Here is a 15210-nt window from a genome sequence, read left to right on the forward strand (position 1 = left end):
ATTTTAAAATGCCTTTATTGGGTTTAGGAAATTATCTTCTATTTATAATTTGCTGAGAGTTAAAAAAATCAGAAATAGATTTAAATTTTGTTAAATGACTCTTTCTGTATCTACTGAGATTATATACAGATATTCCTTGACTTATGATGGGGATGCATTCGAATAAACTCATTTTAAGTTGAAAATACTTTAAGTTGAAAATATTGTCAAATACCTCTAACCTACCTAATATCATAGCTTAACCTCAGCTCAGTTCAGTTGCTCAGTCGTGTCCAACTCTTTGTGACCCCATGGACTGCAGCACTCCAGGCTTCCCTGTCCATCACCAACTCCTGGAACTTGCTCAAACTCACATCCATTGAGTCGGTGATGCCATCCAACCATCTCATCCTCTGTCATCCCCTTCTCCTCCTGCCTTCAATCTTTCCAGCATCAGGGTCTTTTCCAATGAGTCAGTTCTTTGTATCAGGTGGCCAGAGTATTGGAGCTTCAGCTTCAGCATCAGTCCTTCCAATGAATATTCAGGGCTGATTTCCTTTAGCATTGACTGGTTTTATCTTCTTGCAATCCAAGGGACTTTCAAGAGTCTTCTCCAACATCACAGTTCAAAAGCCCCAATTCTTCAGCACTCAGCTTTCTTTATGGTCCAACTCTCACATCCATACACGACTGCTGGAAAAACCATAACTTTGACTAGATGGACCTTTGTTGGTAAAGTGATGTCTCTGCTTTTTAATATGCTGTCTAGCTTGGTCATAGCTTTTCTTCCAAGGAGTAAGCGTCTTGTAATTTCATGGCTGCAGTCACCATCTGCAGAGATTTTGGAGCCCAAGAAAATAAAATCTGTCACTGTTTCCATTGTTTCCCCATCTATTTGTGATGAAGTGATGGGATCAGATACCATGATCTTCGTTTTTGAAAGCTGAGTTTTAAGTCAGCTTTTTCACTCTCCTCTTTCACTTTCTTTTTTTTTTTTTTTGATTTTTTTTCCATTTATTTTTATTAGTTGGAGGCTAATTACTTTACAATATTGTAGTGGTTTTTACCATACATTGACGTGAATCAGTCATGGATTTACATGTATTACCCATCCTGATCCCCTCTCCCACCTCCCTCTCCACCTGATCCCTCTGGGTCTTCCCAGTGCACCAGCCCTGAGCACTTGTCTCATGCATCCAACCTAGGCTGGTGATCTGTTTCACCCTAGATAATATACATGTTTCGATGCTGTTCTCTCGAAATATCCCACCCTCACCTTCTCCCACAGAGTCCAAAAGTCTGTTCTGTACATCTGTGTCTCTTTTTCTGTTTTGCATATAGGGTTATCGTTACCATCTTTCTAAATTCCATATATATGCATTAGTATACTGTATTGGTCTTTATCTTTCTGGGTTACTTCACTCTGTATAATGGGCTCCAGTTTCATCCATCTCATTAGAACTGGTTCAAATGAGTTCTTTTTAATGGCTGAGTAATAGTCCATGGTGTATATGTACCACAGCTTCCTTATCCATTCGTCTGCTGATGGACATCTAGGTTGCTTCCATGTCCTGGCTATTATAAACAGTGCTGTGATGAACATTGGGGTGCATGTGTCTCTTTGAGATCTGGTTTCCTTGGTGTGTATACCCAGAAGTGGGATTGCTGGGTCATATGGCAGTTCTATTTCCAGTTTTTAAAGAAATCTCCACACTGTTCTCCATAGCGGCTGTAGTAGTTTGCATTCCCACCAACATTGTAAGAGGGTTCCCTTTTCTCCACACCCTCTCCAGCATTTGTTGCTTGTAGACTTTTGGATAGCAGCCATCCTGACTGGCGTGTAATGGTACCTCATTGTGGTTTTGATTTGCATTTCTCTGATAATGAGTGATGTTGAACATCTTTTCATGTGTTTGAGCCATCTATATGTCTTCTTTGGAGAAATGTCTGTTTAGTTCTTTGGCCCATTTTTTTATTGGGTCATTTATTTTTCTGGAATTGAGCTGCAGGAGTTGCTTGTATATTTTTGAGATTAATCCTTTGTCTGTTGCTTCATTTGCTATTATTTTCTCCCAATCTGAGTGCTGTCTTTTCACCTTGCTTATAGTTTCCTTTGTTGTGCAAAAACTTTTAAGTTTGATTAGGTCCCATTTGTTTATTTTTGCTTTTATTTCCAATATTCTGGGAGGTGGGTCATAGAGGATCTTGCTGTGATTTATGTCAGAGAATGTTTGCCTATGTTCTCCTCTAGGAGTTTTATAGTTTCTGGTCTTACATTTAGATCTTTAATCCATTTTGAATTTATTTCATTCTTTTACCTGTCTTTTTTCCATTGTATATTCTTGCCTCCTTTGTCGAAGATAAGGTGTCCATAGGTTCATGGATTTATCTCTGGGCTTTCTATTCTGTTCCATTGATCTATATGTCTATCTTTGTGCCAGTACCATACTGTCTTGATGACTGTGGCTTTGTAGTAGAGTCTGAAGTCAGGCAGGTTGATTCCTCCAGTTCCATTCTTCTTTCTCAAGATTACTTTGGCTATTCGAGGTTTTTTGTATTTCCATACAAATTGTGAAATTATTTGTTCTAGTTCTGTGAAAAATACCGTTGGTAGCTTGATAGGGATTGCATTGAATCTATAGATTGATTTGGGTAGTATAGCCATTTTGACAATATTGATTCTTCCAATCCATGAACACGGTATATTTCTCCATCTGTTTGTGTCCTCTTTGATTTCTTTCATCAGTGTTTTATAGTTTTCTATGTATAGGTCTTTTGTTTCTTTAGGTAGATATACTCCTAAGTATTTTATTCATTTTCTTGCAACGGTGAATGGTATTGTTTCCTTAATTTCTCTTTCTGTTTTCTCATTGTTAGTGTATAGAAATGCAAGGGATTTCTGTGTGTTAATTTTATATCCTGCAACTTTACTATATTTGTTGATTAGCTCTAGTAATTTTCTGGTAGAGTCTTTAGGGTTTTCTATGTAGAGGATCATGTCATCTGCAAACAGTGAGAGTTTCAGTTCTTCTTTTCCTATCTGGATTCCGTTTACTTCTTTTTCTGCTCTGATTGCTGTGGCCAAAACTTCCAAAACTATGTTGAATAGTAGTGGTGAGAGTGGGCACCCTTGTCTTTTTCCTGATTTTAGGGGAAATGCTTTCAATTTTTCACTGTTGAGGGTAATGCTTGCTGTGGGTTTGTCATATATAGCTTTTATTATGTTGAGGTATGTTCCTTCTATTCCTACTTTCTGGAGAGTTTTAATCATAAATTGATGTTGAATTTTGTCAAAGGCTTTTTCTGCATCCATTGAGATAATCATATGGTTTTTATCTTTCAATTTGTTAATGTGGTGTATTACATTGATTGATTTGCAGATATTAAAGAATCCTTGCTTTCCTGGGATAAAGCCCACTTGGTCATGATGTATGATTTTTTTATTTTTATTTTTTATTAAAAAAATTTTTTTTCAGTGGGTTTTGTCATACATTGATGTGAATCAGCCATAGAGTTACACGTATTCCCCATCCTGATCCCCCCTCCCACCTCCCTCTCCACCCGATTCCTCTGGGTCTTCCCAGTGCACCAGGCCCGAGCTCTTGTCTCATGCATCCCACCAATGTATGATTTTTTAAATATGTTGTTGGATTCTGTTTGCTAAAATTTTGTTAAGGATTTTTGCATCTATGTTCATCAGTGATATTGGCCTGTAGTTTTCTTTTTTTGTGGCATCTTTGGTTTTGGAATTAGGGTGATGGTGGCCTCATAGAATGAGTTTGGGAGTTTACCTTCTTTTGCAATTTTCTGGAAGAGTTTGAGTAAGATAGGTGTTAGCTCTTCTCTAAATTTTTGGTAGAATTCAGCTGTGAAGCCATCAGGTCCTGGGCTTTTGTTTGCTGGAAGATTTCTGATTACAGTTTCGATTTCCTTGCTTGTGATGGGTCTGTTAAGATCTTCTATTTCTTTCTGGTTCAGTTTTGGAAAGTTATACTTTTCTAAGAATTTCTCCATTTCTTCCAAGTTGTCCATTTTATTGGCATAGAAATTTCTCTTCGCTTTCTGCCATAAGGGTGGTGTCATCTGCATATGTGAGACTATTGATATTTCTCCCGGCAGTCTTGATTCCAGCTTGTGCTTCATCCAGCTCAGCATTTTGCATGATGTACTCTGCATATATAAGCAGGATGCCAATATACAACCTTGATGTACTCCTTCCTCAATTTGAAACCAGTCCATTGTTCCATGTCCAGTTCCAACTGTTGCTTCTTGACCTGCATACAGATTCTCAGGAGGCAGGTAAGATTGTCTGGTATTCTCATCTCTTGAAAAATTTCCCACAGTTTGCTGTGATCCACACAATCAAAGGCTTTGGCATAGTCAATAAAGCAGAAGTAGATGTTTTTCTGGAACTCTCTTGCTTTTTCTCTGCTCCAGCGGATGTTGGCAATTTGATCTCTGGTTGCTCTGGCTTCTCCAAATCCAGCTTGAACATCTGGAAGTTCATGGTTCATGTTGTTGAAGCCTCACTTGGAGAATTTTGAGCATTACTTTGCTAGTGTGTGAGGTGAGTGCAATTGTGCAGTAGTTTGAACATTCTTTGGCATTGCCTTTCTTTGGGATTGGAATGAAAACTGACCTTTTCCAGTCCTGTGGCCACTGCTGAGTTTTCCAAATTTGCTGGCATATTGAGTGCAGTACTTTCACAGCATCATCTTTCAGGATTTGAAATAGCTCAACTGGAATTCCATCACCTCCACTAGCTTTGTTCATAGTGATACTTCCTAAGGTCCACTTGACTTCGCGTTCCAGGATGTGTGGCTCTAGGTGAGTGATCACACCATCGTGGTTATCTGGGTTGTGAAGATCTTTTTTGTAGAGTTCTTCTGTGTGTTCTTGCCACCTCTTCTTGATATCTTCTGCTTCTGTTAGGTTCATACTGTTTCTGACCTTTATTGTGCCCATCTTTGCATGAAATTTTCCCTTGGTATCTCTAATTTTCTTGAAGAGAATCTCTAGTCTTTCCCATTCTATTGTTTTCCTCTCTTTCTTTGCATTGATAATTGAGGAAGGCTTTATCTCTCCATGATATTCTTTGGAACTCTATTCAGATGGGTATATATCTCCTTTTCTCCTTTGCCTTTCACTTCTCTTCTTTTCTCAGTTACTTGTAAGGTCTCCTCAGACAACCATTTTGCCTTTTTGTATTTCTTTTTCTTGGGGATGGTCTTGGTCACCACCTCCTGTACAATATCTCGAACTGCTGTCCATAGTTCTTCAGGCACTCTGTCTATATTATCTATGCCCTTGAATCTATTTGTCACTTCCACTGTGTAATCATAAGGAATTTGATTTAGGTCATACCTGAATGGCCTAGTGGTTTTCCCTACTTTGTTCAGTTTAAGTCTGAATTTTGCAATAAGAAGTTCATGATCTGAGCCACAGTCAGCTCCTGGTCTTGTTTTTGCTAACTGCATAGAACTTCTCCAGTTTCAGCTGCAAAGAATATAATCAGTCTGATTTTGGTATTGACCATCTAGTGATGTCCATATGTAGAGTCTTCTCTTATGTTGCTGGAAGAGGCTGTTTGCTATGACCAGTGCCTTCTCTTGGCAAAACTCTGTTAGCCTTTGCCTGCTTCGTTTTATACTCCAAGGCCAAACTTGCCTGATACTCCACGTATCTCTTGACTTCTACTTTTGCATTCCAGTCCCCTGTGATGAAAAGGACATCTTTTTTTGATATTAGTTCTAGAAGGTCTTGTAGATCTTCATAGAACCATTCAACTTCAGCTTCTTTGGCATTAGTGGTTGGGGCATAGTCTTGGATTACTGTGATATTGAATGGTTTGCCTTGGAAACGAACAGCGATCATTCTGGCATTTTTGAGATTGCACCCAAGTACTGCATTTCGGACTCACTGTTGACTATGAGGGCCACTCCATTTCTTTGAAGGAATTTCTTCTTAGCCTGCTGCTACTGCTACTGCTAAGTCACTTCAGTCGTGTCTGACTCTGTGCGACCCCATCCCTGGGATTCTTCAGGCAAGAACACTGGAGTGGGTTGTCATTTCCTTCTCCAATGCATAAAAGTGAAAAGTTAAAGTGAAGTCGCTCAGCTATGCCTGACTGTTTGCGACCCCATGGACTGCAGCCTACCAGGCTCCTCCATCCATGGGATTTTCCAGGCAAGAGTACTGGAGTGGGGTGCCATTGCCTTCTCTGTCTTCTTAGCCTAGCATATCTTAAATGTGCTCAGAATAGTTACGTTAGCCTCCAGCTGGTAAAAAATAATCTAACAGAGCATATTTTATAATAAACTGTTCAATATCTCTTCTAATTTATTGAATTCTGTGCTGAAAATAAGAAACAGATTAATTGTATCATTGTAAATGCTTGTTTACCTCATGATTGTGTGGCTGACTATAAGGTAAGACTTGCTACCCTGAATGACAAGAAGGTAGCATGCTGCATATCACCAGCCCAGGAAAAATTCAGATTTCAAAATTAGAAGCACAGTTTCTCCTGAATGAATATCACTTATGCACCATCCTAAACTTGAAAAATCTTAAGTTGAATTATATGTTGGGTACTGTCTGTATTTGTTTTGTTAATATGGCGCATTATACTTATAGATCTCTGTTAGTTTTTGTTTCATATATTTTGATGTCCTTTATTAAGGATCGACACATTTAGGATTGCTATGTTCTCTTGAATAATTGACTTCTTTATCATTATGAAATGTCCTTATTTTCCTGTTAATATTCTTTGTTCAACAAACTACTTTGTCTGATATTAATAGAGCCACTTCAGCTTTCTTTTGAATAGTGTTTACATGCTATATCTCTTTCCATTCTTTTACATTTAACCTAGCTGTGTTTTTTATGTTTCAAGTGTTGGGCCTTGCTTTTTCATCCAGCTTTTTGATCTTTGTCTTTTAGTTTGGGTGTTTAGATAATTTACATTTAATGTTATTAATATTGTCAACACAGTGGGGTTTAAATCTACATCCTTGCTATTTTTTTTTCCTGTCATTTCTGTTATTTGTTACTACCTTCCTATTTGCTTTTGGACTGAGTTTTAAGAAGTATGATTCATTAATCTGCACTATTGAAAATCAGTGCTTTAAATAGCAGTACTACTTCCTCTCTCATGAAACCCTTCAAACAGCTCCCGGGGATGGAGTAGGCTGCCTGGGGATATGACAAGGGAAATAATGCCTTAAAAATAGGTCTCACGTCTTGAAATAAATAGCTACTTTCTAGATCCAAAAGCCTGTACAATTTATAAGGGTCTTTCGTCCAGCTCCCTCTCTTCTGAGACATCTCACCACCTCAGCTTCTGGGAGTCTTCAGGGTAGTGTAAGCTGTGCCATCAGTCAAAGCCAGAGGAAGATACCTAAAATGTGAAATTCCTAGAACTCCTCAGCCCTCCCTTCCATTCTGAGAGACAGATCTTTTCCACTGTGATTGCTAGGGCAATGGGCCCTAACCCAGTGAAAATCCCCACCCTCTTGAATAATCACTCACTGCTGGAGAATTAAGAGACATTTGTTACTTTTCTAACTACTTTAACCCCTGGAAGTAGACTGGGCCAGTATAATCTTGTAGGATCTCTGTATTTTTATCCTCCAGTTACTGTAACAGATATATTATAAAAAATAGGGTTGTAAAGAAGTACAGGTAGAATTTTGTATAGTGAGTTTTTTTTATTATGGAGATATTCAAGTTGGAGTCAGACAACTACTTAGCAAGGAAAGTTGCATAGTTTTCAGTAATGGATGGGATAGGAACTTCCCTGGTTGTTCAGTGGGTAAGACTTCGAGCTCTCAATGCAAGGGGGCCGAGTTTAATCCCTGGTCAAAGAGCTAGATCCCACATGCTGCAACTAAGAGTTTACAGGCTGCAATTAAAAATCTTACACGCTGCAGTGAAGATAGAAGGTCCTGTGCCTAACTAAGACCTGGCACAGCCACATAAATAAATATTAAAAAAAAGTGAGTGGGACAGTGGTTACTCTAGTGGTGACTAAATTTTCCTGCACATCATAATTACCTAAATGTGTGGGGTTCTTTTTTGCTTTAATTTTAATTTTCTTGATGGCAGTATATGCATATAGTTTACAAAGTCAAATAATACCAGAAAGTTTATAATCAAATATAGTGGTTTCCTCTTCCATCCTTCTCTCCTCTCCCCAGTCTTCCTCCCCAAGGCAACATCTCTGTTTTAATTCTTTTTCCATATATATATATAAATAAATATATATATGCATACACACTATATTTGTATTATGTAAATATGTATTCATTCTTCTGAGTGATCTGTAAATACTAGTACCTTTTAATTAACTACTTTAGACATCCATCAACTTTTATTTATGATAGATAAATGTTTGCTTATCTTAACTCACCAATATCACTATTTTGCAATTTTAAATATATCAACATTTAGTATATACATCATATATCTATACAACTATTCACAACTGAATGTATATTATGGTATACTTTATATCTTTCTTCTAATATCTCCTAAAGTTGCCCTGATTTTTAATTTATTTAGTTTTATGTTTACTCATTATTAATTCTTATATCCCTCATTATAGCCTCTCAGTATTATTACCACAAGGCCAGTCTCATCAGGCAATCTATTACTTTCATTAAAAAAAAATAGAGACCTGTATTTTCCTTCTTCTTGGACTGATGACTCTTAAGATCATCAGGCTACTCTCCAGTCATCCTGGGTATTTCTTTTGCTGCCATTTTGGTTTTCCTTGTCTCTTTCCTGGATTGGATTAATTGTTTCCAAATTTCATGTCTTTTTCTGTCTTACTTTTCTTCTTTGTTTTGATAAAGTACATCCTCTGGTAATTTTGGATCCATGGTACAAATGGAAAGGTGTGGTGAGGACGTGCTATCTCTTGATTCATTCTGCTCCCATATGAACTGATTGTCCTCTGTGTGTTGTGGATACTTGTTATTCTAGGATCTCTATTCATCTTCACTTAGGAGATTCCCTTTGCTTGTCTGTGCCTGCCCTCTTTTTGACTTACTCTATTGTTGTGCTCTGAAGCCTTATGAAACAGTATAGAAGAAAGATAAACTTTCTGAGATTTTACAGACTTGAACATTTTAGTTATTATATTTCATATCAAATGATAGCCTAGCTGGGTATAGAATTTACACTAGCGTCTACTGTCATTCACAAATTCATTACAGGATTGTATACCCTTATCTTCTTGAAGTTAGGCATTGCAGTGTGATTTGCTTGTGAAAACACAGTGTGAGTAGAAGATTGTCTTTGGACAGAGGCCTTAAGAGATGGTTTGTACTTCACTGTGTTTCCTTTCTGCTGTTGTGGCTGATACATTTGAGATGCTGGAGGTGCTGTCAGCCTGGGTCCCTGAGTGAGAATGAATTGAGATGTATATCTCCCCACCGTATAGTAGAAAAAGAAGTAAAACTTTCATTGTTTTAAGCCGTTGAGATTTAGGAGTTGTTTGTTGTCATGTTATAATCTAGCTCATCCTGACAGATCAATAAAGATGCTTAGAAATGGAGTACTTATTTTAAAAAAAAACACCTTTATATGAAAAATAACCTGGCCTAGGGGTTGTACAGTGAACTATAAGAAAACTTTATTAGAGGGTACAGAGGTGACACTTTACATTATGCAGTGGGAAATACTTAAATAAAATTTTCTGGGGGTCAGATCACATTCTTAAGGAAATTTAAATTTCAAGATGAAGGTATGGGAAAACAGTATGTTAGCATATGATTGGTTATTATTGACTATGTTTGGCAAAATCATTAGAGTATTCTCAGAAAAGAGTTGTCCTATATAGAAGCAGAAATAAAAGTGAATAGAGAATTCCAAAAATTTGCTGCTGCAGCTCTTTAATCACTTAGTCATGTCCAACTCCTTGCGACCCCGTGGACTGTAACCTGCCAGGCTCCTCTGTCCATGGGATTCTCCAGGCAAGAATACTGGAGTGGGTTGCCATTTCCTCCTCCAGGGGATCTTCCTGACCCAGGGATTGAACCCAGGTTTCCTGTGGCTCCTGCGTTGCAGGCAGATTCTTTACCACTGAGCCACAGGGGAAGCCCCTCCAAAAATTTAGAGCCTTGAAAAGCCACTTAACTTTGGAGTCCAAATAGTAGGAGATAAAATTAACAGAAGTTTTGAAAAAGAAAGGCCACTTAAAGTTGATTGTTATGGAAAAGGCCAAAATAAGGGCATGGTCATCACTCCCACTGTGGGAAACTGACTAGGGTAAAATGTTTAAGATAAAGATCCTTCAAGGATGTGGCACCCAGTTATGACTCTGATAAGACCAGTGTCTCAAGGGAAACAGTAAAACTATGGATCTCCCTTGAAATCTGGATAGGCTCACGGTGCACTGATCTTTAGGTAAAGAGAGAAAATACTGAGATGAGAAATCAAAGTCCAAAACTCTAGAAACTATGTCTCTGAGAGAAATGTGGGCATGATTACTGGATTCTGTTGCTGAAAGAATCAAATAGGTAAAAATATAAGATATTGAAAGAGTATTGCCAAAGGAATCACCTGTCTGTAGTAAGACTGTTTTTCAAAAATTTTATTGAAATGTAATTGATTTATAATGTCACGTCAATTTCTTGTGCACAGCAAAGTGATTCAGTTATATATATTGTTTTTTCACATTCTTTTCACAGTCTTTTCCATTATGATTCACCACAGGATATTGAATACAGTTCCTGTGCTGAACAATAGGACCTTGTTGTCCACCCATTCTATATATAACAGTTTGCCTCTGCTAATTGCAAACTCCCATTCCTTCCCTTCCCTACCTGTCCCTTCCCCCTTGCTCAGCAGCCACAGGTCTGTTCTCTGTGAGTCCATTTTTTAAAAAAGACTTTCTTATTTTGGAGTATAACATATTAACAGTTGACAACAAGGGGACTCAGCCATACATATACACGTATCCACTCTCCCCTAAACTCCCTTCCCAGTCTTGCTGCCCCGTAAGAATCTGTTTTTGTTTCATAGGTACATTGTTTTGTATTACATTTTAGATTCCATGTGTAAGTGATGTCATAAGGTATTTGTATTTCTGAGAAAGACTATTTAAGAACTTAAATAATTCTTATCTATTAGTAGGAAGTGATCTGAGAAAGAGGCTTAACTCTCAAAAAGTTCATATTCTCCTATATTTACTTAAGCTGTGGCCAAAGAAAATAATGGAAAAGAATCTTATAGAGGAAAGAGCCCGGAGCAATGGAGTATAATGGACAAAGGACTTACTCACAGAAAGCGTAATGGAGCCTAATCCAGCAACATCCTTGCTCCCAGGAATGGGGCCCTGAAAGTGTCTGCCCAGCAGGATTTCAGAATTGCTATGGACCAGTGTCTTCTGGCTAATTCCATTCTTTCTCTTTCTGAGTGGTACTACTGGTTATTGGGGTTATCCTATCCTTGTTCTACCACTGTATGTGGAGCATAAAACTTATTTTTAGTCGTGGGTCTATAGATTAAGAAAGGAGGATTTTTGTGACCCCTGTGATACATTGGGGTTGTACTTTGAGGGATCTTGAGCTTTGTATTTGTTGCTATTTCTACCTGGTTTGGGTTGTTGCCCTTTGGGGAGATGGTTCCTTGGTAAGGAGAGTGAAGTCGCTTGGTAAGGAGAGTGAGGTCGCTCACTAGATAGCGACCAGAAAGTAGTAATTATGTCTATTTAGTCCTTTCTCTGGGTACACGGTAGTGTTGCACTTTCTGATTCTTTATGGAATTAGGCAAATCCGTGTAGCTAACTGTAGCCTAGGAAACATGAACAAGTATGATGTATACCGCTTACTATAGAGCTCTTTAACGAGTTGTGACCCATTTGTCATGTTTTCTTTTCTGTCATAGAAATAGATAGTAACTACAACAACCTAGGTTCTGCTGAACTGAAATGGACATACGATATCTTTGATTTTGTAGACTACAGCATGACTAAGCCCATCCCAATTGATGCCGTATTCTAATTTTTAAATAAAAAGCAGAGACATCACTTTGCTGACAAAGGTTTAGTTCAGTTCAGTTCAGTCGCTCAGTTGTGTCTGACTCTTTGCGACCCCATGAATCACAGCACGCCAGGCCTCCCTGTCCATCACAAACTCCCGGCGTTTACTTAAACTCATGCCCATTGAGTCGGTGATGCCATCCAGCCATCTCATCCTCTGTCATCCCCTTCTCCTCCTGCCCCCAATCCCTCCCAGCATCAGGGTCTTTTCCAATGAGTCAACTCTTCACCTGGAGTGGCCAAAGTATATTACTATAGCATAACTAAGCCCATCCCAACTGATGCCGTATTCTGTTTTAAATGAAAAGCAGAGACATCACTTTGCTGACAAAGGTACGTATAGTCAAAGCTGTGTTTTTTCCGGTAGTCATGCATGGATGTGAGAGTTGGACCATAAAGAAGGCTGAGTGCCAAAGAATTGATACTTTTGAACTGTGGTACTGAAGAAGACTCTTGAGAGTCCCTTGGACTGCAAGGAGATCAAACCAGTCAATCCTAAAGAAAATCAACCCTGAATTCTCATTGGAAGGACTGTTGCTTAAGTTGAAGCTCCAGTAGTTTGACCACCTGATGTGATGAGCTGACTCATTAGAAAAGACCTGATGCTGGGAAAGATTGAAGGTAGGAGAGGAAGGGGACCATAGCGGATGAGATAGTTGAATAGCATCACCTACTCAGTGGACATGAGTTTGAGCAAACTCTGGGAGACAGTGAAGGACAGGGAAGCCTGGCGTGCATCCATGGGGTTGCAGAGTCAGACACAGCTTAGCGACTGAACACCAAGAATGTTAAGCACATTGCTCCATCACCTTCTTGAGTTTAGTATTGTTGAAGTCTAAAGCCATGCTTATTCCTGAACTTTTACTGTGACTACCCTTCCTTTTCCATTTTGGGTTTTCTCTTTAGCTTTGTTAGTATTCCAAAATTTCAGTTATGTGTCTTAGTGTGAATCGATTTTCATCAGTTGTGCTCAGTGTATGGTATACCCTTTCTGTCTGAAAATTCATACTCTTTGGGGGAAATCTTCATAAATTCTTTTATTGGTAATTTCTCTCTCCTTTTTCCCCTTGTTCTCTCATTATTTGATGTTGAATCTCTTGAAGCAGTCTTCTAGTTTTCTTATTTTTTCTCCCGCTTTCCATGCTTTTTGCTGTACTTACTGGGCTGTTTCCTCAATCTTATTCTTCAATATTTTCTGTTGAATTTCTCATTTTTGCTATCAGAAATTTCCAAAAGGTCTTTTTTTCCCTTTCAGTATTTTTTCTTTTAGCATCCTATTCTTATTTTGTGGATACAGTATCTTCTCTTATCTCTGAGAATATTAATGCTTAAACATTTTCTTTCTTCTTCCACATAATTTCTTCTGAGTTACCTTTCCCCATTTGTTGACTTTGGTTTCTGTCTTTTGTATTAGAGGCTTTTTCCTCTTTCAAGTATCTAATAATCCTTTACTGTCTGTTCAGGTTCCAGTAGCAAAATCAAAGAGCTGATTAGAAGCTTTGAGTTTGAGGAAATTGCTTGTCAGCTTCAGTGGTTGTTTGTTGGGGAATTTCAGTGTCTGAGGTCTGTCTTCTGGCTGGGCCCCAGAGAGTCCCTACCAAACTTCTGCCTGAAGGACAAAAGTCTGGTTGCCAGCATTCTGGAACCACATGGATGATCAGGACTGGGAGTCTCAGGACCCTATATTTAACATTGCACAGTAAGTAATTTTCATTGTTTATGGTCTGGTGCTCATCTCCTCAATTGTGCTGGTTGACGCCTAGTTCAGAATTGTGTTTTACCCGTTTCTAGAGAATAAACCTTCAGTCTTTTGCCATGGGGGGGTGGGTGGGGCAGGAGCATATCAGCGTGGGGTGGGGAGGGAAGAATCAGTGAAAGAGACTTAGAGGAAGTGGCCAGTTAAGTTGAAGGACAACTAGGTGAGAGTGGTAGCCCTGAAGCAAGAGAAGAAGAGGTTTTAGGGAAGAGGGAGTGGATCACCTGTGACAAATAGTCTGATGATTAAGATGAGCACAGAGAGCTAACCATTGGACCTGGCAATGCAGACGTCATTGGTGACCTTGGTGAGAGCTGTCTCCTGGGGACAAGAGCCTGGTTGGAATGAGTTCTAGAGAGAATGGTAGGAGAGCAAGTGGTGACCTTGAGTATGGACAGTTGTTTCCATTTGATTCATTCCTCTTAAAATAGCCCTGTGTGATAGGCAGTCACCGCTGTTGAGTAGATTTGTAGGAAGCAGTCTCAGAGAGGTTTACATGAATGTGCCGATGGCCTCGCAGCTACGTGCTTCTCAAAACAGCATTCATCTAATCTTTCTTATATTAGGTGTCCTGGCCCCCTTCCCCTAACTTCTGGTTGCAAAGATATCTGATGGTGTCAGTTCCTGAGGCTTTTGCAGTATACACTGTGTTGATTCTCAGCTTCTCCAGTTGCTAGCTGGGGATTCAGCATTCTTGGGTCCACTAAGTCACTTATCACTTATCTTGTCTTTCAGCTTTTAGCTTCCAAAATTTTGAGATTGTTTTCTAAAGAAGAGGGATTTCAGGCTCCAGTGAACCTCATCTGGCCCTCCAGGGCCCCTCCTTGTCTTCTCTGATGATTCTTCCTCATCTCCCCAAACTCTCAGACTCAGTCCTTGGACTTCTCTTTCTTCCTGGGTGATTTCATTCAGTTTCTGGACTTTAAACACCTTCTTCCTGACCATGGTTCCCATTATATTTCTAACCTTTGATCTCCAGCTTCCTATATCCACTTGCCTACTCAATATCTCCAGTTCAATATTTAACATTGCCCATTTGACATGTCCAAAACTCAGCTTCTAATTTTCTCCCCCAAACCGTCTCATCCCACAGTCTTCTTACTTCCCTAAATGCAGCTCCCAGGAAAAACCCCTGAGGTCATCCTTGACTTCATTCTTTTCTCACACCGCTCATCCTGTAAGTCAGCAGTTGTTGTCAACCCATTCCAACTTGGGTTGGGATCCTGCTTGCCCCATATACTGAGTGACTGTATTAGTTTTCTGTGGCTGCTGTAACAAATTACTGCAAACTCAGCAAGCCACATAACAAATTTGTTATCTTACAGTTCTGTAGGTCAGAATCTGACAAGTCTCCCTGGCCTAAAATCAAGGTGTTGACAGGACTGCGTTCCTTTCTGTCAGCTCTGTATGGGATCTATTTCCTTGAATTTTC

The sequence above is a fragment of the Muntiacus reevesi genome, chromosome 9, assembly GCF_963930625.1.
Source record: "Muntiacus reevesi chromosome 9, mMunRee1.1, whole genome shotgun sequence".
NCBI classification, from domain to species: Eukaryota; Metazoa; Chordata; class Mammalia; order Artiodactyla; family Cervidae; genus Muntiacus; species Muntiacus reevesi.